The 26,657-nt window shown below is 48.6% G+C and overlaps 1 long non-coding RNA gene across 1 annotated transcript; it reads left to right on the top strand.

Annotated features, from left to right (window-relative positions):
- The first annotated feature begins 6,630 nt into the window (after positions 1-6,630).
- LOC144615104 (uncharacterized) lies at positions 6,631-10,665 on the top strand. The gene is made up of 3 exons (XR_013553544.1): positions 6,631-6,731; positions 8,248-8,447; positions 10,544-10,665. It is a non-coding gene; the product is annotated as an uncharacterized LOC144615104 (long non-coding RNA).
- Positions 10,666-26,657: the final 15,992 nt, after the last annotated feature.

Below are 26,657 nucleotides of genomic sequence, written 5' to 3'. Positions count from 1 at the left end.
AGTCAATACTGGAGAGAAAATAACTCTGTCTGGTTTATGGTGACAAGGTCAGGGCTCCTTTGGAGAACACTCGTCAGTGCTGTCTCCATCCTGGGCTGAGAAATCACGGCATTTATTTTAAGCCGAAACATTCTTATATTTAAAGCTTGTCATCAGGCTGAAGTTTGTTTATTGCATTCCATAATTATGATGAATATATTTTAAATAGAAAAAGATTTGAAATGTGGGACAGCTGCAAAAAATATGGTGTCAATCATTGAGAATCAACCCACATCTGGAGTTAGAACTTGGGTGGGAATGGCTTGTTTTGCATTTTTATGACCAGATGCATCCAGATTAGATGTACCTTATAAACTTCACCCAGACAACTGTCAGGGCCAATCAGCCTTAATTGAATGCGACATTTTCTCCACCAATCCACCCTGAGCCCAGGCCAAGAATCCCCCCTGTAACACGGGCCCTGTGCGAGCTCTGTTAGCCGTGCACACAGGATCTGTCAAACACAGGCCAAATTAAATACTGGACTTCGTTCCACAATGACTTCTAATTACAGCAGAGTGAAGACTGGAGGGCTTCGAAGGCCCCCCTTGGCCCTGTCACTTGGAGACACAATCAGGGGAAAAAGGGAAGCCAGGGTCCGCCGATGTTAGATCTACACTGTGATGTGTCCCGGGCATTGAGCGTTTGCTCTGGGCCAGGGTCGAGCCACGTACTTCACATACATCCTCCCTCTTGGTCCCCCCATGGGGATAATGAAATGGGTATGACTCCCCATTTGACAGGTCAGAAAACTGAGGTTCAGGGAGATGGATGAAGGGTCTGACCCAAGTTTGTGGGCCAGGAGAGATTGAATATTGTCATCACTGGCTTGGTTGACTAACAATGGCTCTCAAACCCCTCTGAGGACATTTGGACGCATGGGAGGGCATTTTTGATTGTTGCAGTGACTAACATTAGTGCCAGGGGCCCAAGAGCACTAAACCTCCTGCCTTGGCGGGATAGAACCGCGGATTAGAGAACTGTCCCCTGAGTGTGCCAACAGCACCCCCCAATGTACTGACTCTTGATCTGACCCCATCCGGGTTGGCACCCACAATTAGGAAGTAGTTGATTTTGTATGCAAATCAATAGACTTTGAGAATATTTTCTTATTCTAGACCTCTGACATGTATACCCATGTTGATACACAACTATGCACGAGTGCCACCGACCTTGATGGAGAAGAGGAGACAGCATAGGAGGGGGGAAGGGGGAAGGATTCTATCTGTTCTCAGGAAATATTCAATAAATATTAGGCTTCATAATTATTATCAAGCTTATCATTATTACTTCTAAGGTTTGCAGATCGAGGCAGGATTCTGCTAATGATATGTCTGAAAGATAAAATCATCCCAATCCGGATTTCTACTCCCTAAGCTATAACCAAGGCAGCCTCACAAAAGAGTAATCAATCGTAATAAGAATAATAATCGTCTCTGGTGTCCCAGCTTCTATGCCACGAACTGGGCACACCTCGTCTCGACTCTCTACAGTAATCCTCTGATATAAGGGCTGATACTCTGACGAGGAAATTGAGGCCCAGAGAGGTCAGTGACAGCCTGAAGTCACACAGCGAGCAGGAAGCAGAGCCAAAGTTTGAGTCTGCTTCCATTAACTGGACTCACTTTCTGAACCCCAAAGTCCAAGAAAATCATAGCTGGTTTGGGTGACAAAATGCAAACCAAAGGTGTTGGTTTTTCCTAAAAGTGCCTCGTGAACTGGTTTGAACCAGCATCCAAAACGAACGTTTACTTAACTGTTAAACCAGAGAGGGACTGAAACATCAAAATCTTGGCAAGAACAAGCATAAATGGAAGTCCCTCTCCACCAGCACGCCTGGTTTTAACAAGTACCATCATTTGTATCTAGTTCTGGGTAACAAAGAGATTTTCACAAGTCAGAGGCCCAGGATTAAAGGAGGTTGCTGATCTGGTTACAACAAATTCTATTAAGGAAAAAATTCTGTCTGACAGAGGTTTTCATCGTCCTTCTCCCTACTGGAGACATTCTCCTGAAAGAGAACGCTGGTTTGGGATTTGTCTTTTGTGAAACAGGATGAAAACAGCAGTTTACACGAAGTTTTCCCCACAGAGGTTGCAAACTCAGATGCTGTAAGAGAGAGGAAGGGACGATGTGGGACAGTGTGTAATAGGACGGGGTGAGGATTGTGGTAAACTGAGGGGCCCGTGCTGGGCTGGTGGCCAGTCAGCTCCAGCCACTTCTTTCGTGGTGACATCACGTGGGCAGGTTTTCTGACTTCTCAAGAGAATATAGGACTTTTAAAAAGTAATCTCTACACCCACTGTGGGGCTCAAACTCACAACCCTGAGATTAAGAGTCACCTACTCTGCACACTGAGCCAGCCAGGGGCCCTGAGAATGTGGGATTTTTATGTAAAGTCTCCTGATAGTTGAACGTTGGTAACAAATTCAAAATCTCCAAAAATTGTGTGGGACAAACCAAAAATGTCTGGGCCCTGAAGTAGCCTGTGAGCTGTATGACGTCTGGTGCTCCACACGTCCTTGACTCTTAGGATGGCCCGGGAGGTGGGCATCGTGATGATCCTCATGTAACAGTGCAAGAAATGGGTTCAGAGAGGGCAACCATTGTGCTCAAAGCCACAAAGTGGGCCTTCCCACGCAATGCGGAGGCCTAGAGCGGAGAACAGACACCTGGCTTCAAAGTATCGACAGCCTTTGACAAATGTAGCAAAACTCTGTGCTGCTATTTGTTCACAAGCCAGTTCCCTCTCTGGTTTCTCTGTGTGTCTGAAATCTCCCTCCGCCTTTCTCCTGTCCGGACACCTGCTATCAGATTTAAGGCCCATTCAGATCCTCCAGGCTGAACTCATCTTTAGATCTTTAATTATATCTGCAAAGATCCTTTTCCCAACTGAAGTCACACTGGTTCCCAGGGCTAGGCCATTTTTGGGGGCCACGATTCAACCACGACATACCCCTCCTCCATTTAGCTGCTTCTTAAACTTGGATCGAGAGCAGGAACCCCAGTCCCCCATCAAAGTGCTGGCAGCCTCATATCAAGTAGCCCCCCAGGAGGGTAGAGTCCCCAGGAGAGAGGAACCCTGGCTGGGCCTCTTTTTCACCACTGGTGTCTTAAATGAGTGATGGGTGAAATGATGGTGTCTTCAGTGCATGTCACTAGAAAAACATCCTCCTGGGCTCCCAGGGATGAAAAACCATGATGTTTTGGGAATATAGGATCGGGGGTCTCCTGCTAGGTGCACAGTCTGTCTAAACGCTTAGCAGAGAGAAGTACTTGACAAAGCAAAGTCACTTGCTCACATCTCTTGGTATCAAATGTCACCAGCCCAGAGAACAGGAAGGAATGGAACAGCTTACAAGTTTTAGCTTTAAGACTTGCACACGTGTGGTATTGGTCTGATAAGAAAGTTCTCCTCTCGGATCCTTCCTGTGAAAACATCAGAATAGCCACTGTTTTTATAGACGGGGAATGATGGCTCTTCCTTTCCTCCTTCCTGCTGCTCCGTGCCCTCCTGCTAATTCAAGGAGCCAAATAGGCAGTTATGAAACAGTGTAGTGCAAACAACCAGCCCTCCAAAAAGTTTATCTTTAAAATAACAGGAGATTTGGGGGCGCCTGGGTGGCTCAGTGGGTTAAGCATCCGACTTCGGCTTAGGTCAGGATCTCGTGGTGCATGGGTTCAAGCCCCACGTTGGGCTCTGTGGTGACAGCTCGGAGCCTGGAACCTGCTTCGGATTCTGTGTCTCACCTTCTCTGCCCCTCCCCTGCTTGTACTCTGTCCCTCTCTTTCTCAAAAATAAACATTAAATATTTTTTTTAAAATAACAGGAGATTTTTATTTTTGAGAGAAAGTGGGTGAGCTGGGGAGAAGCAGAGAGAGAGAGAGAGAGAGAGAGAGAGAGAGAGAATCCCCAGCAGGCTCCACACTCCACGTGGAGCCTGACTTGGGGCTCGATCCCACCACCCTGGGATCACGACCTGAGCCAAAATCAAGAGTCAGATGCTCAGCCACTAAGCCACCCAGGCACCCCATAGGGAATTTTGAAATAGATGGAGAATATACAAAGAAGCTAGCATTCTGGGAGACGGCCTCCAGGAATTTAGGCTCTCAAAGGAAAGGAACCAAATGGGAGATTGGGGATGAAGGGTGTTTGCTGGAGACTGTGAAATTGGGGTGGGAGCAGAGCAAGGGTAGGGCGAAGCCAGGTAAACTGAAAAGTGGGCACTGCTGCTGCCTGCAAAACATTTGCACAAAGTTTGCTTATTTAAGCCTAAAGCAGACTCTGTGGGAGTGGTCTTGGATTGCTAGGGAAAGCACCGAGGTCAGACCCAGGGTTGAAGTTCCAGTAACTGTGTGACCTGGGCAAGTGGCTGGCCCTCTCTGAGCCTCGTTGCCTTTGACTGTGAAATGGAGATGAGAGCTGTACTGCCCCTTTGATAATCATCTTATCTCTTAAACTAAGGAAGGACTCTCATTTTATGCAAGGACTTTTCACTTCAGAAAGGGAACTGACACAGAACCCATGAACTTGACCTTCCATTTGTAACACCTGTAAGTTTCTCAAGCCTGTAGTTATTGTGTGGACACAGGAGATGACCCCCACACCCGGAGAGCGATCTCATCTGCATTTAATCCCCAAGTTTCAGTTTGCTCATCTGCAGAGTAAGGAGGTCAATAATAATTGCCAGCTTTCTGCGTTGTATCAAGATTAACCGGGCAGTTTGGCTGCTTTTGTTGGTAGAATCAAGTGACAAAATCCTCAACTCAAATTTGGACGTGGCTTTAAATTTCTTTAAAATTTATGATCACATATAAGAGGAGGTCCAGAGGTGCAGTGGTTGCCAGGTGGGCTGGGTCAACGGTTCAATGGTGTCATCAGGAGTGCTGGAACTTCTGTCTGTCCGCTCTGCCCTCTGTACTGATGGCCCCATCCTTCATTCTTTGGATGAAAACAAGATGGCACCAGGATCACATCCAAACATAGAAACATCCAGAAGAATACTAGTACCTCTCTCGCAGCTCAGTTTTTAGGAGAGAGAAAACCATGCCTGGCACAGGCATGCCCTTACACCTACCTGGCCAGTCCGACACAGGGCCTGAGTGTCAAGGCCCGTGGAGCTAGACTGGACTTGGAGGGAGTCAGCCTTCTTGAGGCTCATGGCTCTAGGAGGGGAATTAACTAATCCAAAATAGGCTTCTCATAAAAAAAAAAAAAGAAGGGTATTTCTGTTGGGTTCTCGCGGAAGCAGAACTTGAAGTGCTAAGAAAACACCAGCCGGAGAACGGAGAACGGGGAGAGGGAGGAAGACAGCCAACGCAGGGTGCCTTGTCAGGCCAACTGCCACTGTGGTACCTGGAGATTAATCCACTGAGAACACACCTCAGAGGTGCCCTAACCCAGGACCAAGGAAGCTGTATGGTGGCTCCCCACCAGCACCCCCTTCCTCACGGGTTCAGGGCTACTTCTAGCGCCCGGCCCTCTGGCTTGCCCTGACTCCGGCCTAGCAAGTACCAGTTGGTAGGAAAAAAAACCCTCAGGCAGAGGATTGCAGGTGTTTGCAGGTGGAGGTGAGCACCGTAGGGTCATGAGAGGGGTACCAACAGCAGCTAAAACAAAAGATGGAGCCCGGGCCAGCAGCCAGCAGTGAGCTCTTTTCAGCCAAGGAAAAGAGTTGGTCTTTTTAGCCTGACCAAGAGTAGGCAGCCCATCTCGACACAAGCCACCAGATGTCCACCAATACATTCATCACTTGGATAAAGGCCCAAAGGCTTACCTCATCAATGTAGACTAACAAGTCCTTCCAGATCTTTCTCTCTTAAGAGTGCCCTGAGATTCTAAGGCAGAGAAAATAATAACATTACTACTTCTACCAGCAGCTCAAAGGTCCAGGAACTGAGTTCTACACGTGTTATCTTCTTTAATGGTCGCTGTGACCCTGGTTGAGGTAATGTTTTAGCCCCATTTTATAGATGACTTAGCTAAAGTCACAAAGTGATGGCTGAGATGAATTCAAACCCATGCCCAGAGCTGCTATTCGGATTCAGGGAACCAGTGGGCTCATAAAAAGTGCTGAGTAGAATGTACCGTTCCACCGAAATGTTCTTTTCAGCAATAGAGAGTGTCTCTGGCGGGCAAGAAAGAGGACCCACGGGAGGCCAGAACATCATGCTAGGCTCGTTCCGGGTTGTGTGCTGTATGTAGTATTGCCAGAGCCTAGGACGGTGCCTGGAACACAGTAGGCTCAACAAATATTGGTTGAATAAAGAAATGTCTCCAAAAAAAAAAAAGAAATGTCTCCATAAGTGTTATTGGGTTATTTCCCCAATTTACGGATAAGGAAACTAAAACGGATAAAGCTTCAAGTACAAGAAAATTCAGAAGAAGCTGGGATTTAAACCAAGGTCTCTCTGACCCCAAGTTCTTTTCCACCACACTGTGGGATCTGTGGTTGGGCGCTGGCTGCTGAGACCAGGACCACAGGGCCTGGCTGACTTTCCTGCGTGGCTGAGAGCTTAGCCCCTAGCTCTGGCCACTATGCTGTCACTGCCTGCTGCTGGTCATAAAGGGCTGTGGCTGAGAGGGCTTGGGCCCATGCTGACCCATGGAAACACAACATGAGCCACACATCAAGCCACATATGTGATTTAAACTTTTCTAGTAGCCATGTTAAGCAAGTAAAGCAAAGCAGGTAAAGTTAATTTTATGAGTGTATTTTACTTAAGCTAATGTATATCTAAATTTTTTTTTTTTCAACGTTTTTTATTTATTTTTGGGACAGAGAGAGACAGAGCATGAACGGGGGAGGGGCAGAGAGAGAGGGAGACACAGAATCGGAAACAGGCTCCAGGCTCCGAGCCATCAGCCCAGAGCCTGACACGGGGCTCCAACTCACGGACCGCGAGATCGTGACCTGGCTGAAGTCGGACGCTTAACCGACTGCGCCACCCAGGCGCCCCAAGCTAATGTATATCTAAATATGAGTTCAGTGTATAATCAATATAAAACATCACTTTTGAAATTTCTTTCTTCTTTCTTTCTTTCTTTCTTTCCTCCCTCCTTTCTTTCTTTCTTTCTTTCTCTTCTTTCTTTCTCTTTTTTTCTTTCTTTCTTTCTTTTCTTTCTTTCTCTTCTTTCTTTCTCTTTCTTTCTTTCTTTCTCTGCTTTCTTTCTCTTTCTTTCTTTCTTTCTTTCTTTCCTTCCTCCCTCCCTCCTTTCTTTCTTTCTTTCTTTCTTTCTTTCTCTGCTTTCTTTCTCTTTCTTTCTTTCTTTCTTTCTTTCTTTCCTTCCTCCCTCCCTCCTTTCTTTCTTTCTTTCTTTCTTTCTTTCTTTCTTTCTCTGCTTTCTTTCTCTTTCTTTCTTTCTTTCTTTCTTTCCTCCCTCCCTCCTTTCTTTCTTTCTTTCTTTCTTTCTCTTCTTTCTTTCTCTTTCTTTCTTTCTTTCTCTGCTTTCTTTCTCTTTCTTTCTTTCTTTCTTTCCTTCCTCCCTCCCTCCTTTCTTTCTTTCTTTCTTTCTTTCTCTGCTTTCTTTCTCTTTCTTTCTTTCTTTCCTTCCTCCCTCCCTCCTTTCTTTCTTTCTTTCTTTCTTTCTTTCTCTGCTTTCTTTCTCTTTCTTTCTTTCTTTCTTTCTTTCTTTGGTACTAGAGATTTGAAATCCAGTGTGTATTTTATACTTATAGCCTATCTCAATTTGGAGTAGCCATATTTCACATATGGCTGTGGCTACCATATTGGACTGGCTACCAAATTGGCTGATTCACAGAAATGTGCTATGCACTCACATGCAGGATCCACACACACTAGGAAATCAAAGCAATATCAAGTACATGTTTCACATTAGTAAGAGCCAATGTTTACTCAAGCAAGGGTACAGGAATCTGTAAAAAGCTAGTGATGAGGTGTAAATGGTACCAATTTGGGTATATGTGCTTTGACTCACCAATTTGAAACCTAGGATTTGATCCTAATGAAATAGCTGGGAAAGTATGCAAAGATTTATGTATAAGGTTATTCATCCAAGGGTTTGAATTAGCTTCCTCTTGCTGCTGTAACAAATTACCATAAACCTAGTGGCTTAAAACAACACAAATTTATTATCTTACAGTTCTGGAAGTCAGAAATGAAAATAGGTCTCAGTGAGCTAAAGTCAAGGTCAGTAGGAAATGTCCTTCTGGAGGCTCTAAGAATCTGTTACTTTGCTTTTTCCAGCTCCTAGGACTTCCCTTCTAGCTGACGATGTCATCACTCTAACCACTGCATCCATAGCCACAAACCCTCCAACTGTCTTGTCTCAATCTTTCCCCTGTAAAGACCCTTGTTGCCTACCCTGGGCCCACCAGATAATCCAGAGTCATCTGACCGTGTCAAGATCTTGACCTTCATCACATCTGCAAAGTCCCCTTTGCCGTGTAAGCTCACACATTCACCAGCTCTGGAGATTTGGGTGTGGGTGTCTTTAGAAGGACATTATTTGTCTGCCACAGGATTATTTTCAAAGGAAAAGAAACAAATAATCTTTGGCACCTACGTCTTGGTGAAGAGTTCTTAGACACGACACCAAACCTTGATCTATAAGAGACAAATAAAGAAAGAAATTGGACCTCATCAAAATTAAAAACTTTTGATCCATGAAATAGAGTGAAAAGACAAGCTATAGACTAGGAAAAAAGTATTTGCAAACCACATATCTGGCAAAGGACTCATATCTAGACTATGTATATATTCTAGTACATCTAATGATATAGATATTAGATATTATGTATTTTACATAATATACTATATTAATATATTATTATATAGTATTCATATTATATGTTTGTATATATATATATATATATAGAGAGAGAGAGAGAGAGAGAGAGAGAGACAGAGAGAGAGTCAAAATTCAACAGTAAGGTCACAAACAATCCTATAAGAAAATGGACAAGAGTTTGGAAGAGACGTTTCACCCAAGAGGAGGTATGAATGGCCAATTAGTACACGAAAAGATGTTACAAGTCACGAGCCATCAGGGAAATGAAAATTAAGACCATAAGATACACTACACACCTATTAGAACAGGTAAAATGTAAAATAGTGGTGATATCAAAAGCTGGTGAGGTTTTAGAGGAACTAGACCCCTTATATGCTGCTGGTAGAAAGGTTAGCGGTACAGCCATTCTGGGAAAGACTTTCACTGTTTCTTAAAAAACGAAATGTGTACTTACCAAATAACCCAGTAACCACACTTTGGATATTGATACCAAGGAAATGAAAAGATGTCTACGTGAAAACCTTTATGACAGCAGTCACAGCAGTTTTATTTGTAATAGCTAAAAAACAGAAACAACAAAGATGACCTAAAATGGATGAATGGTTAATAGGTTTGGTTCACGCACACCATGGAGTCTCACTACTCAGCTATGAGATGGAAGGAACAATTTATACATGTAATAACTTGAATGGATCTCAAGAGTATTATGCTGAATGGAAAAAGTAAATATATATGTATGTGTATATATATATTCTCAAAGTATATATATATATATATACACACATATATATGTGTGTATATATATATACATATATATGTGTGTGTGTGTGTGTGTGTGTGTGTGTGTGTGTATATATATATAACATTCTCAAAATGGCAAAAATATAGAGATGAAGAACCAATTAGTGGTGGCCAGGAGTTAGGGAAGGGGGTGAAAGGGGAGAGTGTGCCTATAACAGGACAGCATGAAGGAGACCCTCATGGTGGTGGAAGGTTCTGTACCTTGGTTGTGGTGGTGGTTACACAGATCTACACATGTGATGAAATGGCATAGAACTATACTCAGAGGGTGCCAATGTCAATATCCTGATTTTGATATTATACTACTCTTATGTAAGATGTAACCATCAGGGAAAACTGGATCGAGGGCACATAGAAACTGTTTGCACTATCTTGGCAGCTTCCGGTGAATCTAGAATTCTCTCAAAGTAAAATGTTTTTTAAAAAGAAACAGAAATAACCCAGGTGTCCAACCATCAGGGATTGGTTAAATGAACTGTGTTTTATACCCATACAATAAAATGATGCAGAGCCATTTAGGATGAACAGGGAAAACCAGGCAGGTAGACTAAGAAAATCCGAATACAAAACGATGTATTCTGTAAGAGTCCCTTGTAAGGTGGTTTGTCTGTGCACGGAGAGAGTCAAGTCTGAAAAAGACACACCAAAATGTTAGCAGTGATTTTCTTCTGGGTAACTTTTGCCCTTTAAACTTCAGTACTACCCAATTTTTCCCAATCCTCAAGTGTTACTTTGATAATCAGGGAGAAAATGCTATTTCCATTTTGGAAAAAAAAAAAAAAAAAAAAAGAAGAAGTTTTAAGAAGGCAGCCAAAGGGCGGCAGACTGTGTTGCCATCCCATCGTTCTGACCCAAATGCAGCTCCGTGAGCATGTGCAAAGGGAGGCCTGTGGAGAAATTCCTCCTCCCAGGAAGAGAGGACCATGAAATATATGCTTTGCTTTCTGGCAGGAACCAAATGAAAAGAGATGGAGTGATTCAGACCAAAGACCACAGCGACTCGGGAATAAAACAGCACCTGGTATAGTCACTAGGATTACAACCCCAGCAAAACATCTGTGTGGATGAGGGGGTTTGCGTTCAAAAAAAAAAAAAAAAAAAAAAAGAGAAACTGGTTGTTGAATCTGAGTGAGGAATTAAGCTCTGGAGACTTCTCTCTCTCTTTCTCTCAGACATATTCTTTAATATTTTTGCTTTGTCATCATTTCTGTTAAGAAATGTTAAGAAATACCTGCCTTTGCATTTGCAAACACAAGCCCTAAATGCCTTTCTACTGGGCTTGTCTCTGGGGGATCCAGGGAGGCCATAGCCCTGTGCAAATCCCTCCAAAGCCGCAGCTGGGGAATGAGGGGCAGAACTACCTGTGAGGGTTGGGGTGGAAATTAGGACCTGCAAAAATAATCCAGACAACAATCATCATAGTAATATCCCTTTTATTATGAAGCATTTGCTGTGCTGCAGGCACTATAGTCGCTGCTTTGTGTAACTCCCAAAGTCAGTGTTGTTCCCATTTTGCAGATAAGGAAACCGAGTTCCAAGGAGGTGAACAGCCCAAGGTCATGCGGCTAATCCATGATGGTGCTGGAGTGAGCCTCAGTCCTGTCTGGCTCCAAAGCTGTGTTATTTCCACACGAGCATTGCCCCTCCTTATCCGTGGTTCCCCGAGTGGATAAACAGGGAGGGGGACGGCATGCTCATATCCCCCATGGCTGCCCCCCCCCCCCCCCCCACCACAGGGCGGGAGGCAGTGCTCAGGGCAGATACCTTGTCAGTGTCATCCAAGTGGCCACTGCCTGGAGCCGGTCCCTGGATGCCGAGGCCCTCTAGCCAGGAGGGAATCTCCTGTGCACAAGCTCCCCCTTATGGAAATGAGGGACATGCCGCTGGAACTCCAACTTGAGGCTCCACCCAGGCAGGAGATGCTGGGAAGGGCCCTTACTGCCCCGCCCCGAGCCTGGACCCAGCTCCCAACTCCTGCCCAGCCCCGTGCTCTGTGCTTGGCAAGTGTTTCTGCCTGACCCCCAAAGCACACATCTTTGGTGTCCCACTTGAGGACATGTTCTTGGATCTACATGTTATGGAATGTTGATAAATAAAGTAACATAAGCTGACAGAGCCCCGAGGAGAAGTAATGATATTTACAATGACCTTCTCGGGGAGCCCTTCTCCTGTTTACACACCAGAAGGAAAACATCCTTTCCTTAAAAAAAAAAATAGCATGGGTAATGTTTAATTTCCAAGGGGGGCTGAGAATTGCTTTCTGACTGCAGAGCTTTGGATGAATTTTGTCCCCTCTGTGAGCCTCAGTGTCCTCATCTGCAAAATGGGTGTGATGATGCTGACCTCGTAGCGTGGTTGGAAGGAGACCGTGGGCACAAAGGGCTTAGGCAAGTGCTTCTCCATTCCTTCAGGTCCTTCTGGAAATGAAGAGAGGTACATTACTTTCCCATGCTTATTCATTTATTAATTCAACAAATGTTTGCTGAACACCCACTACGCACCAGGCAAGCACCAGACAGGGGCCCTCTATGTCTTTAACAACTAGTGGAGAACCTGGCCCCTAGGAGGCATACAGAAATGTTTGATGGAGGCAGTGGGTGAAGGGAAGGGGGAGAGAAGAAGGTGCAATAGAGAGGTCACACTGGACCTGCAGCCCACTGGGGAAGCTGGACTGGGAATCGAGACACTTGGTTCTAACTTGGCCCCTATTCCTCTATAACTTTGTTCTTTGTTTCTCCTTCCTTCTTTCTGAGTCTTCATTTGTCCAATGGGGAACATGGGGGAACAGAAGGGAATACTTGGTGGAGGCGGTATTACTTGACCAGCCAAGTTCCTTCGGGTCAAATGGTGACCCTGCTCCAAACTATCACCTCCCCCATCCCCCATGCCCTCCCAGGGCCTCCCCACCCAGCATGGTGCCCCACGTGGTCCTCCAACCTGTCTGCCGGGAGCCCAGCAAACCATCCCTGCCCTTCTGGACTTAGGCCAATTTGGCCAAGTGGAGATCCAGCTCTGGAATCCAAACTTCAGTTTCCTCACCTGTAAAAAGGACCTTTATTATGGATCCCTATGGCTTGATTGTGAGGATTGAACTATGGGGACTCCAGAGTGAATAGGTGTGACAGAGCCACGCACAGGTGGACAGCCTCCAGGACACCATTCTCCCAGGCATCCTTGTGGACGTGGATCATAAGAGAGGACCCGAGAGGGGTAAGGAAATGAGGACTCTCAGCTCTGGGTTTGCCAAGAAAATACCCTTGGGCTTCTCGAAGGAGGAGATTCCAGAGCTGAACAGTGAGACAAGCATGAGTTTGCAAGGTGAGTGGTGAGGGCTGAGTGGGGAGAGGGATATTCCCCACGGAGAGAATGGCGTGTGCAGAAGTTCATGGACCAAAACCAGAAGTTTATGGAGCCTGGCTGTGCCCCTCCTTGGGGCCATATGAACCACAAGTTCATCATATGGTAGGGTAGCCGTCGTGGGGCTTTGGGAAGAGGCGGCTGCAATGGTAAGCAAGGCACCCTGCTCACAGGGGCTTCGAATGGAGAGATGAGGGCTTGGGACTGTGTATTTCAGGCCAAGGGAAACCACATTCGTGTCAGACCAGAGAGGGGAATTATAGCGAGAGAGGCAAGCGTGGCAATAATCCAGGGGAGAGAGTGAGGGCTGGCTGAGGTCAAGGCCGTGGGGATGTGGAGAAGGGAAAGTATTTGAGAGATGTTCCCGAGATGGCACCAACAGGGCTGCGTGATGGATTGGCTGTGGGGTGTGAGGCAGAGGGAAGATCTCACCATCTTGCTGGAGGGCCCAGACAGACACCCAGGGAACAAGAGTGAAATAGACAAGAGAGAGGATAATTAAGTGCTAAATTGTGCAGCTTAATTTATTGTTTGGACAGTTGCCTTGTACACTATAAACCCCATTGCTCTAATGAGCTCATGACATCAGCCAGCAGGGAAAGCATGCCTAACCCATCGCCCATCACAACTGAAGACATCTGTGGGCACTGCCCAGATGCCTATCTGGACAGCTGGACTCTGGGCTTCTGGGCTTGGCTTGCAATTAAAGGTACCAACAAGCCCCAGCCAGGGCACCCCTCACAGGGCACCACTTCCTTAGATGCCTCAGGATCTGAAGGGCCCAGGACTCAGAGGACTTTTTAGTCCAAAAGAGAAAAGAAGCAGAGATTTTGAATCTGGCCATGATGCAGGTGCAAGGGTCCTGCCCTGCAGACCAGGGGAGCTGGATTCACATCCAGCCCCCTTCCTGCATATGTGACTTTGGGCAGGCCCCCGACCTTCTCAGGATTCAAGGAAATACCCAAAAACTCTGAACAGTTCTCATGAAAAGATGCTCTTGATTTAAAAATATGTTTAGGGCGCCTGGGTGGCTCAGTTGGTTAAGTGTCCGACTTCAGCTCAGGTCATGATCTCGTGGTTCGTGGGTTCAAGCCCTGTGCCAGGCTCTGTGCTGACAGCTCAGGGCCTGGAGCCTGCTTCAGATTCTGTGTTCCCCTCTCTCCTGCCCTTCCCTCACTCATGTTTTCTCTCTCTCTCTCTCTCTCTCACACACACACACACACACACAAAAATAAAAATTAAAAAAACTTAAATAGATGTTTAAACAGAGAATGGATCCTGGCTCCTTGCTGTGGAGGGGAAGACCAATTTGTCCTTGATTGTATCACTGTGCTTATTGAAGGAGGAATTCATCTTGGGGGAACCCAGAGAGCCTTTCTGGAGAAAGTGGCATCCAAAGTGGGGCTCTCATGGAATGTCATGCCCCTCACCAGAGAAACTATGTATGGCCCCTGCACCTTTCTGCTTAATAAGAGGCACTCTAAACAGCTTTGTTGGAGGAGCTTAGGAGAACATCTTGTTCAAGGGGTTGGGGGTGGGGGTGAAATAAAGCTGCATTCACAGGGCACTTTATATAAGACTGAGAAGCGTTGATTTTCCATATCAAGGAAAAGTTGAACCCGATAAGCCTTATGAAGGAGCCAACGCTCCCACCAGCCTATCTCCCCAGGCCACCATTCTTCATAGCACTGATTTCAGCTGTAACGGAGAGATCGTGTGTTTGATTTTCTGCTTAAAATGTGCCCATTGCCCTATACCAGAGGATGCCTGGCATAGGATAGACACTCAATAATACATTTTTGTTGAATGAATGAATGGACGAATGAATGAAACTCAGGTAGTCATAGACATTCACGTGGAAAAAAGGTGTTATTTTCATCTATCATATCACCAAAGATTAGAAACTGATTGTCCATACCCAGTGTGGGGCCCAGTGATAGGAAACAGCTCTCTGGGCACTTTGGGTTGTAGTATAGAGTTACAGATCTTCCCAGGGGACAGCTTAGCCATCAAAAGTGTCAAAAGTACCCAGACTCTTCCACATGGCAATGCCATGTCTTAGAATGGAGCCTCAGGAGTGGCCTCACCCGTGGAGAAAGATGCCTCAAGCAAAATATTAGAAACCATTGAAATGCTCAGCAGGAGAGGATGGGCCGAAGAAACTCTAGCCATCCTTGGAATGTAACATAAGCATGTAAGGCTGTCATGGGATGTACATATGGAAAGATGGCATTCTAGGTGGGGGCCACAGTAAGTCGGGGAGAGCCGGCCTCCACTCCCCGGAGTGTACTCACCTGAGTCTGGGAGATAGTGCCCATCTTTGGGCACTTTTATTTTTTCCTTTTTTTGCCCATCTGTGTTTTTGACTCTAAAACACAAGAATGGATTGTCGTCATAAAACTTGAATAAGGCCATCTCCACATTGGTTGTGTTTTTTTTGTTTTTTGTTTTCTTTAAAGAAGAAAGTAGCCATGCCAGAGTTTCTTGGATTTCCCCTCTCCAAGGTGTTTGGAGCTGGAGCAGGGAGGCCCCTCTTCCCCACCAGGATGGGGGCTGCTGGGGCAGCTGTGGGTGAACAGAGGCCCAGGACTGCATCTCTTCACCAGGCCAGATGTGGTTTCTGTCTCAGGACAGGTTGTCGGGAGCACCTCCTCCTGCCGGCCTCTGCTCAGTCACTTACCAGCTTCCTTGGCTCTGCCTTTCCTCTTGTGTGTGATCGAAGGCCACCATATCTAGATTGTGGGGTATTGAAAAGATCACATGAGCAAAGGATGTAGGTGATGCGTCATCCACAACCCAGTGGCTCTCCCTGTTTTCCTATTCCTCTCGTTCTGGCCCCTAACTGGAAAGAACCTAAGGTCCCACTACAGTCTCCTCTGCTCTCCACCTGCTCCTATTTACAAGCAAGGATGCCTCGCTTGCTGCCAGAGGGGCGGGCCCTCATCTCTCCTGCACCCAGGAAGCTTTTCACGGAGGGTTCTGTCCCCGGTGGGGCTAGGTGGAGGATCCATCTCTAGAGGCTAGAAGGTCAGGACAGAACCACATGGAAGGGGCAACACGGACTGAAAGAACAACTTCGATGGACATTGCTTCCCCTTGGCCTAGATCTGCCCCTTCTCCAGATTCCAGAGAGTGGAGGAAATGGGGACTACCTGTGTGTGCACGTGTGTGTGTGTGCATGTGTTGTGTTTGTACATCAGGGGAATAGGTGATGAGGGCAAGGTGGAGGGAAGCAGCAGGGGTACGGAGTGCTTGTCATGTGTATAAGGCTGAGTACTTTCACAGGAGTTATCTCATTTAATGGCTGGGCATCCTGGCAAGGTACACTTAAGTTATAGTTCTTGTTGACCAGGTGGGGAAATGAAGCTCAGAGAAGCTTGATCAGAACATTTACCTGGGGCGGGCTTGAGAGGGCTTGGGCCTTGGAGTCAGGCTGAAGAGAAAGGTGGCTCCCCCCGCTCCCACACAGGATGATCTTGGGCAAGTCATTTCTTTCTCTGAGTCTCCCGTTTCTTGATCTGTCAAATGGGCGTACTAACTCTACGAAAGTGTCCATGTGGAGGTTAGAGACAATGTAGTCAGATCACCTGGCCCCGTGCCTGGTGTAATGTAAAAAACACGATCGCTGACTCCAATTTTTTTCTTTTAATAACAAAAATCGCTGTGTCTGACTCCAGATCCCACTGAGAGGTAGAGGCGGGGGGTGAGCATAATACCAGGAGAATAAGGTCATCTTCCTTTGAGATGGAAACCTTTGGGATGGTGGGCACCGATACTAAACGTCAAAGGAAACCATCCTCTTCCTGTTCTCTAATCAAATGAAAATGATCTAACGGGTGTTTGCTGACCAGGTTCCCCACCTGCTTCCATGCCTGCCAGGAAAATAGACGTGTGTTTTTAGTGAACTGTCTCAAGAATGCACATGAAGGATGGAACAAATGCAAATAAGCACCTGGGTGCCAGGCATAGCCTTGCATTTGGCAAAGGAGGATGCTGGGGTTCAGCAAAATTCAGTGACTTGCCCCAGCTAACAAGTGGCAAAGCTGGGACTGGAATCCAAATCTGTCTGCTGCCGGCCTGCCAAAGTCTGCTTTCTTTTTCTCTTTGCCATTATCCCTCCCACCGCACTGACTCTTTGATTAAAAAAAAAATCAAACATAATACTGTTTACAAAGTTGTAGTGAAGTAAGCGGTGTGTGTGCGCGTGGGCTCGCTGTACATAATGTGTTTCCCATTCTGTGCTGGGGCTGTGTGCATGAAAGAAAAACAAAACCCAAACACCCCAACCCCAAACCCTCCTGAGTTGTCTCACATCAGGAGATCGGCTGCCTTTCCCCCCACCCCAGGGTGGCTGTGGCATTGTGAGCAAGCTGCAGACCCCCCAAGCAACCAGAACATTCTGTACCTTGTGGCAATTAGTCCCCACTTGGCTTAAGGACTCCAACATCAAAGGAGGCCTCCGCCCGCTGCCCAAGGGAGACCAGGGGAATGCCTCAGAACGAGCCCTTTCCCCCTCATTAGGGGCTCCAGCCACCAGCAAAGCAGACTCGGACAACAGACCCGGCCCCATCAAAGGCCCCCTTCCCCCGGGAAGGCCTCTGTAATCCGGGGCCTGGCTATGCCCTACCCCCTCCCTAGACCAGCTCAAAAGCAGCCGTCTGGGGACACCTGACTACTCTCCAGTTCAAAGCCAAGTGAATGCATTAACAAGACAAAACACCATTTTCCTGTCTCAAAACTCCTAGGGCCCTGCCTTAAGCTGCCTGCAGTCAAGGCCTGGAGAGCACAAAATCCCTGCCCATTTACCAGTGGGCCCTGAAGTCAGGCCCCTCCTCTGCAGTATCCCCCAGGCTTTGAAAGCCTGGAGCACAAACAGGGGCTAACTTAAGCCACTCAGCAATGCCTCTTCAGGCCTAATCTGCTCCTTCATAAAGTAGGTGGCCAATCTGGAGCCAGCCCTCATGAGAGCCAGAGCTGAGAGGGGAGAGAGCAGGCCAGCTCTGAGGTTGCAGCCTTCCTCTCTGCAAGCACAGCGACTATTTCAGGGTAAATGAGAGCTAAGGAAGAGCTGCAAGCAGTCTCTCTTCAAAATCCAGGATTCTAGAGCAGAAATGCCAGATTTAGTCATTTACTCACCCTTCCACCCACCTGTTCACTCATGCACTCGTCCACCCATCAGTCCACACATCTATCCATCCATCTGCCTGTCCATCAGTCTATCTGTCCATCTGTCCACTCACCCATCCATCCATCTATCCATCAGTCCACACATCTATCCATCCATCTGCCTGTCCGTCAATCTATCTGCCCATCCATTCATCCACCCAACCATCCACCCATCCATCCCTCCTTCCCATTGCATGCTAGATCCTGTTCCAGGCCCTGGAGATTCAGAAAGGAATCAGACACAGAACCTGCCCTCAAGGAACCCCCAGTCTACAGGAAGAGCAGAAAATACCTCATGGCTGTAAGAGAGATGTTTGAGAGGTAGCACGGGACCCAGAGTATGGAATCTGCGGTGACTGGGAAGCTAACATGAAAGTGTGAAGCCTGGACCTGAAAGATGAACAAGAGTTTTACCAAGCAGAAAAAAAAGAAGATGGCATTCTAGGTGCCACAGGCAGAATCATGGAGGTCTGAAATAGCCTAGAATGTTTGAGAAACTACTAATCACTTAGCTTCTGAAGTTTGTATGAAAGGATGAGGTAGGGGAGAAGGGACAGTAAGATAAAGCTATGGTAAAGAATGGAGTCCCTTTATTCTATGAAGTCCATCCCTAATGAGCATTCTGGGTGACTTGTGTGCACACACATACACACACACACAAACAAGGTCCCACAATGCAAACAGCAAGGCTATGCACAAATACACAGATGTGAATATCTTCACACATCATGCAAACATGCTTACACATGTGTATACACACAAACAATAACATGTACACAAATGTGCTCACATACGTATAAACACAGTTACCCACATTCAAACACACCTGTACATACACACAAGCATACTAATGCACACAAGCTCATATGTGTGCCAAGAGTCTTAGCATGTATACTCAAACCCTGACACACAAACAAACCCACACAAAGACCCACATATGACATCCATGTTCACTCACACAAACCATACGGGCACGCACACACACACACACACACACACACTCCACTAGGGAAAGGCCAAGACTAGGATGCCTTCCTCTCATTATTCCTCAGTCATAAAAATGTGCCTCAGGCAGTGAAACTTGGCAGAGCTGGGCCCATCAGCTGTGCTTGGGCTGGAGCCGGGTGTCCCTGGGCATCACTCAGCTCTGCCAGGATGGTGGGGCTCCCTGTCCTGATGTCAGCTTCCTTTCCCAGCTTTCCTGAGCCAGCGCTGCTCCCACTGGGAGAGCTGCCTTCCCTATTCTGCAACGATTGCCTTGCTTTGGTGGTGGGACAAATATGTCCAGCGCTCACCCACATGGCACTGTGGCCAGAGCCAGCCCTATGATGTTGTCTCTTGGGCAGGTGCCCAGCCAGCCCTGGGCAGGGCAGCACCATTCTAGGCACAAGACCCAGTGGGCTCCACCCTAGTCCTCTAGTTCCATTTCATGGGTTTCCTCCAACCCGCACCCTCTCCACCCTGGATCTACCCTGCTCCCTGAACTTCATTCCTGATGTGCTTGGTCATCCATATGAGACCACAGCTGGGATGCCTCTGAGACCGAGGAAGGTGGGGTGTCGTGGGGATAATATTACTAGCTGATTTCATCTTAGGTCACTATTGAGACTCTGCTCTCTAAGCCCTTCTCTTCTCCCAAACCTGGTTATTCATCCTCCCATCCATCCACTTGTATACCCACTCCCTTTTATTCATATTCCTATTCATCCATCCATAGACACAATTCTTAATCTGCCCATTTACCCATACACTAGAATTTCCATCCATCCATCCATCCATCCATCTGTCCTTCCATTCCCCATCTATGTATCCACCCATTACATATCTGTCCATTCCTTCACTCACTCAAACATCCGTCCATTGCCCACTCACCTAACCATCCGTTTCTTTGAACAGCTAACCATCCACTCATCCATCCATCTATCTATTCATCCATCCATCAATGTGATCTTCCATTCAGAGACTTTGAAATTGAAACCACCTAGATTCAAATCCTTATTTCACTACTTCCTGACAGCAGATGCTGTCAATTCTCTTCCCGTATTGCACAGTACTTAGCATCTCAGTGCACACAGGTCTGACCTCTAACTGCCAGAACCTATATGTCTTTGAGGGCTTTTTGTTGCCACTGAGTCTTATCTGTCCCTATGTGTTGAAGTCTGGAAGCGATGGGGAATGAACACCCCTTGGGAGCAGCCTCCAACCAATGACTAGCCAGAGTTTTGTGTATAAAGAGCCCAGTTTCTTCACCACTGGGTGAAATGACTTTGATGTGGGTATTCTTTACTGGACCCCAGAGGTCCCTGGAAAGATTAAGCTCCATTTCCCACAGGGGTAACTTGCTTTATAACACACACTTCATTGGCTGCCTTCCCTCCCCTGTCTCATGTCTCCACTTTGCTATTTTCCTTCCCAAATACATTACTTGCATCTGAATCCTTCCAAGGTCGGCTTCTGAGGAACCTGAACTATGACATTACCTGTGACTTGGACAGATTACTTAACCTAGTGTGATGCATCACTTCTGGTAAGCATTCAGATAACTTTTTTACTGTATATTGCTACTAATGATAATAGTCATAAATATGGGTATACTCTCGTCCTCATGAGACATTGATCTCTGCCATCCAGCTGCCAGGCAGAGTCACCACCATCTGGCTATGGGACTGGGGGCAGAGACCTAGGCAGTATCCTTGGCACCACACTTCTTCTCATTCCCAAATCTAAGCCATCCCAAGTCCTTTGATTTTTATGTCTTGTAGTTCCTGACTCTGCCCTCTTCTCTCTGTCTCCACACCCACCGCTCTGGCCCAAGCTAGAGCCATTGCTGCCCTTGACTGCTGGACAACAGCAAGGCGCTCCGAAGTAGTTGCCATGCACTTCCTGCCCCCACCTAGCAAACCACTCTCCACAGTGGAGCCAGAGTGATCTTCCGGCACTGCAAGTCTGACCACAAGCCTTAAGCTTCCCAAAGCTTCCATTGCTCTGAGGATAAAGAGCAACATTCTTCACATACTTACAGGATCACTCTGGCCGCACCCCACCTGTGCTCCCCTGCACTTGGCCTTCAGCCTCCCTGACCTACTCACTGTTGGTACCCAGAATGCACAGCACTACCTGCAGGCAGCCAGCTTTGTTCCCACTGTGCTTTAATCACTTTGTTATTCCCCCCCTCTTCCGTCAAATCTCAGCTTTGACGTCACTCCTTTAGAAACACCCTCCTTGGCATTCTGGACTATGTCAAAGCCTTGATTATAGGCTCAAATACATCCATTGATTTGTTCATTCATTCATTCATTCATTCAGTGAAAATTTATTGAGTGCCTTCCATATGCCAGGCATCCAATGCAGCAGCCGTGAGCAAATCAGACAAAGTCCTGCCCTCAAGGAGTTCCCTTCCAGTGTCTGTGACTGTCTGTGATAGGAGACAGTCAGATGGAGGTGCTGCTTTATATAGAGTGGTCTAAGAATATCACTATAAGGAAGAGGAGAGTCGAGATCTAGGTCGTGGAGGTGAGGTTGGGGTGCTGGTAGGGGCAGTGGTGGCGGTGATGGTGATGCTGCTGAAGATGCTTGTGGTGATAGCGGTATAGATGGTGACAGAACTGGGTGACGGTGATAGTTGGGCAATGGTGATGGTGATGGTGTGATAGGCAGAATAATGAGCCCCCAAAGACGTCCATGTCCTAACCCCCGGAACCCGCAAATGTGTTATTTTTATGTGGCCAAGGTGAATTAAGGTTGCTACTCAGCTGATCTTGACATAGGGAGATTGTCCTTGAACACCTGGGTGGGCCCTGTGTGCTCGCAAGGGTCCTCGTAGTGAAAGAGGGAGGCAGGAGAGAGATGGGGAGGGATGTGGTGTAAGGAAGATGGATCGGCCATGGCTAGCATGGAAGCTGGAAGAAGAAGGCTAAGAGCCAAGGAATGTGGGTGGCCTCTAGAAGCCGGATAAGGAACAGCAACGGATTCCACCCGAGAGCCTCCGGTGGAACACAGCCCTGCCAACAGCTTGATTTTAGCCTAGTGTGAGACTCATTTCAGATTGCTAACTTCCAAAACTAATTTGTATCGTTTTCAGCCACCGAGGGCTATGGTCTCACTGTTTGCACGCCCACTCCCCGACTCCAAATCTCATGCTGAAATTCTAATGCCCCATGTGTTCGTATGAGGAGGCGGGGCTTGAGGGTGATTAAATCATGAGGATGGGACTCTCATGAATGGGATTAGTGCCCTTATAAAAGAGATCCTTCAGACTTCCCTAGCCCCTTCCACCCCGTAAGGACCACGGGGGAAAAGAGGGCCCTCCACGAGCCAGGAAGACCTGACTACAACTCTACTGGCACCATGGTCTTGGACCTTCCAGCCTCCAGGACTATGAGAAATCGATTTCTGTTGTTCAGAAGCCACCCCCAGTCTGTAGTGATTGGTGACAGCAGCCTGGAAAGACAAAGACACCGAGTTTGTACTAATTCGCTACATCAGCACAAAGAAACTAAGTACAATAGCCGTACGATGACGATGGTGACAGCGATAGTGCTGTGGCAGAGTTCGTGGACCCCATCTTTCGAAGCAGCCTTTCCTCAGCAGAAGCTGGAAGAGGAAGATGGTGTGGGAAGGGGCTGTGGGATGGAGAAACGGCTCCCCAGTCACAGAGGGGAGAGAGAGGCAGGGCAGGAGCAGAGGCCAAGCTGACAGGGCTTGAGCTTGTCAGTAAGAGGCACTTTCACACTTTATTTATTTTCCTCTTTAAATCCCTTTCCACTGAGAGCCAGGAGCCGCTTTTCAGGTGTTCTCTGTGTGGAGAAAACAGACAAGCATTACCTTCTGAGTTCCTCGCTGCTCTGGGATGGCCTGGACACCGGGGCCTAAGAGGCCAGAGGGGCTCTAAACTGTGGCCAGCAGGTGCGTCCAGTAGCTTAAGGCCCAGAATGGGGAAAGGACACCCCAGGGTCCCCTCGCAGAAGTGTTCTGGCTTCCCATGCTGGCTTTTCCCATCACACCACAAACTCTTTGACCTCTGAGTCACCCAGAGACAGAGAGGAAAAGAGTCAATGATACAACCAGCCAGTACAAAGAGAAACAAATGACAAAAGGAAACCAGGTCCCTGAGGCCTTGAGGCTCACACTTCACTACCTGCCACTGGGGCCCTTGGCTTCCCGGTCCTGGTAGCCAGCCCTGGACTCCCTGAGCTCCACCTACCCTGCCCAGGAATCTGAGTGGGAACCTGCCGTTCTTGGGAGACAGACTCTGGGTCTCCAGGGCGGGGTCTTGGCAGGCCCAGCATGTGAAGGCCCCTCCCCCCCACAGGGGTACCAGCCACCACCCCTCGTGAGGGAGAGCAGACAGGCAGGGCAGAATGGCGCCAGGCCCGGGTCTGGCCACCACGGGAAGACCTGCTGGCACCTGTGGGCATAGCTCCTTCCCCCTGCCTCTCCCTTCGCGGGGCCTCATTAACACCCTCCCTGGGGCTGGGGCTGGGGCCGGGGCCGGGGCTGGGGGTGGAGGGCAAAGAGAAACAGCTGAGGCAGTGGAAAGAGTCCTAGCTTGAGCCCTTAACTGCTCATGCGGCTCTGACAAATCATTTCTCCATTCCTCCGATTTTTCATCTGTATAACTGGGACAATTGTACACACCACACACAGCCCATTAGGAGAAGCCCATGTGAAATCCCTACCTTGCGCCGGGCACACAGTAGGTGATCGGTTAATGATAGCTGTAGGTACTCATCCCCAGGGCTTACAGTGGAGCCCCCTACCTCCCCAACTTCACAGCTCTGTAGCAAATCTGGGTCACATCTTCAGACTTCTCCACGGGAGTGTTTCCATGCCCACTCACCAGATCCCAGGCCATGCCACCTGCCTGAGATCTAGAAAATGGGGCAGTGCCCTGGACCCAGGAGAAACTCCATACGCAACAGCTGTTGTTATCACTCTTGGCTCTGCCACTTCTAGACCACGTAGCCTGTTGGTTAACACCGAAGAGCCTCAGTTTTCTCCTCTGCAAAATGGGATCATAATAGTGTGATGCTCAGGGGATGGGTGCCCCCTGTCCCCTCCCTCACAGGGGACTGGCTCTGGAGGAGACACTGAGCTGCTTTTGAGAGGGCCTGCATGGCCTGGAAAAAGCAAGGAGCGGGGAGGAGAGCGGGACGGGGTGGAGGGAGCAGGAGGAACAATGGCCAGGCAAGACTTGTGGTTTGTGTCCTGAGAGAAGTGAGCCGACGCTTTCTTGTCATCAGACTTTCCAGTCACCTGCCTGGGAACCTGAGGAAAAGATTAGGGAGCCAAACACATATTGTTTCTTTTGTTTGAGGTGCCAAGTTTGGTGGGATGAATCGGCCATCTGTTCTCTCAGCTATGATCTGGCGGAGCCGGAAACCTCTGCTTTCCGAGTTGCTACTTTCCATCAGTTGCTAACAAAAGCCGAGGGGTGGGGAGCGGGTGGGGGCTGCCCCTTCCCCGTGGCCTGGCTGATCCTCCATCGGCCAGGTCCCCTGCTCCTAGTCCCCTGGGTGCTCTGGGCCTCAGACTCCAAAACTGGAGCAGGAGCCGGGAGCTGGGCTGACCCAGTGAGTCTCTCTGAGCCTTGGTTTCCCCATTTGTAAAATGAGGGTGGCTGTGGCCAGCATACCCCTGTACATCCTTCCGGTTCTGACATGTGGAAGCGACCGTGTCTCTGAGCTCTGGGGGAGGGGAAAGCCTTCAGAATTGAGGGCGGCCCTTGGCAGGGTGAGCATTAGCCCTTCCCAGGGGTGGCACATCAGACTTCCTGAGCCCCCTTTGCCGGGGTCTGACCATCTGGCCCCTCACGCCCCAAATGGGGGTGTCCTTGAGGTGGTAGCAAGCAGCCTGGATGCGTCTGAGCAGGTGCTGAATGCTGGGTGCCGGGGACAGCGGCCAGCCATAGGCCAGGCCAGGCCCAGGTTGGGTCCCGGCTGCCAGGGGAGGGAAACAGCTTTGGTTGGGGTGTGTGTGTGGAGGGGTCTTGTCTCCCCCACACAGATGTCTCCTGTACTCCCACTGACACCTGCAGACACAGGCTACAGTCAGAAATTGCACAAAGCCTAACTTGTTCTTCAGGCCTGAGTTACTCTGGGCTAATGGCCTCAGTGGTCCAAGGGCTAGCTTTGTAGCCCGAGGTCTCTGTTTCATTTCCCTATCTTACTCCCCCAAAGGGCAAGGGAACCCACGCAATCAGACCACCTCTCTGTGCTAAGCAGGCTTATTTTATTTAACTTTCAGAGCCAGGATATCACCTAGGTTCCATTTCACTGAGGAGTACACTGAGGCTCATGGAGGCCAAAGAGCACAGACAAGGCCACTCAGCCAGCAAGGGCCAGAGCTCCAGGGCTGTCTCTCTCCACCCCTCCCCCAGGTCGCCCACCAGCACTTCTGTGTCCCCCACCCCGCCCCCACCCCGGGCACAGCCAGTATCCACATCTCCGTGCTGCCCCCCCTCAGATGGCCCTGCAAGCTGCTGGCAGGTAACAAAACCCCGAAATGATTCCCAGCCCCAGCTGCTCCCCGCACACCACCCCCAAGTGCGTCTGCTGTTCTCCATCCAAACTGATTACAGCCCCAGACCAAGAGGCAGGGGGAGGAATGGGAGCGAGCAGGCACCGAGAAGACTTGAAAGAAAATTCGAAACACACGTGTGTTGCTTTGGCTCTAGTAACCCTGAGCCCTCAGCCCATGTGGCCCAGTGGCCTCCCTTCCCCTCCCCCCACCCCACCTGGGTCTCCGAGGGGCCTGCTTTCCATGCTCAGCCCCTGCCAGAGGAAGCTGGCTGGGTCTCTAAGGCCTGAAGAGCTCGGGGCTGGGAGAGGCGACCGGAGCCCCTGGGTCTGAGAAGGGGCTGCTGAGGCCCACGGAGGGAAGGGTGGGGATGTCCTTGCTGGAGATACAGGGTCAAGTGGGGGCATGACCCCAGACTTCACAGGCACTGGGAGAGGATCCAGGACCAGGTGGATTGGAGAGAGGAGTTCCCCCGAACTGCCTTGCTTTCTCCGTTCCCATCTACCCATCCTGAGGCCCAGGAGAACCTGTCTCTTCTCTGCCCTTGCACCTGCTGCCTTCTGCTTAACCCTCTCTCTGCTGGCCAGGGCTCAGTGACCCTTAACATTCTGGAGCTAGCATTTAGGGAGGGAAGGGGTTGGCAATAGCTGGCTCCAGGGGCTGGAGCCTGGGTCAGGGACCAAAGGTGAGGCCAAGTGACAGGCTCTGCCTCATACTGTTTATATGGAACGTCCTTCCAGCAATCAGCGTAGGGCCTCCAAACATGTGGCTTCAATCTCTCCCTTGAAATATGGTGTGTGGTGGGGGGGAGTGGGGGGGAGTCTGCTGCCAACACCCACTGGATACCTCTTTGTGCGGCCCAGCTGAGCACTTGCTGTGCACTAATAGCTCCGAGGCCTGTGCCTCTTGCCAATGGCACTGAACACTTGGTTTGCAAATTAGTTTCATATTTGGGAGGGTGTGGTCTGGGAACAGAGCTGAAAGGCTGGAGCAGTGGACGGGCAGGATGGGGAAGGCACGGGGC

The sequence above is a fragment of the Panthera onca genome, chromosome A1 (genome assembly GCF_046562875.1).
Source record: "Panthera onca isolate mPanOnc1 chromosome A1, mPanOnc1 haplotype 2, whole genome shotgun sequence".
NCBI lineage: Eukaryota > Metazoa > Chordata > Mammalia > Carnivora > Felidae > Panthera > Panthera onca.
Note: the sequence above shows the minus strand (reverse complement) of the source record. Positions and strands in the feature narration are given on the sequence as shown.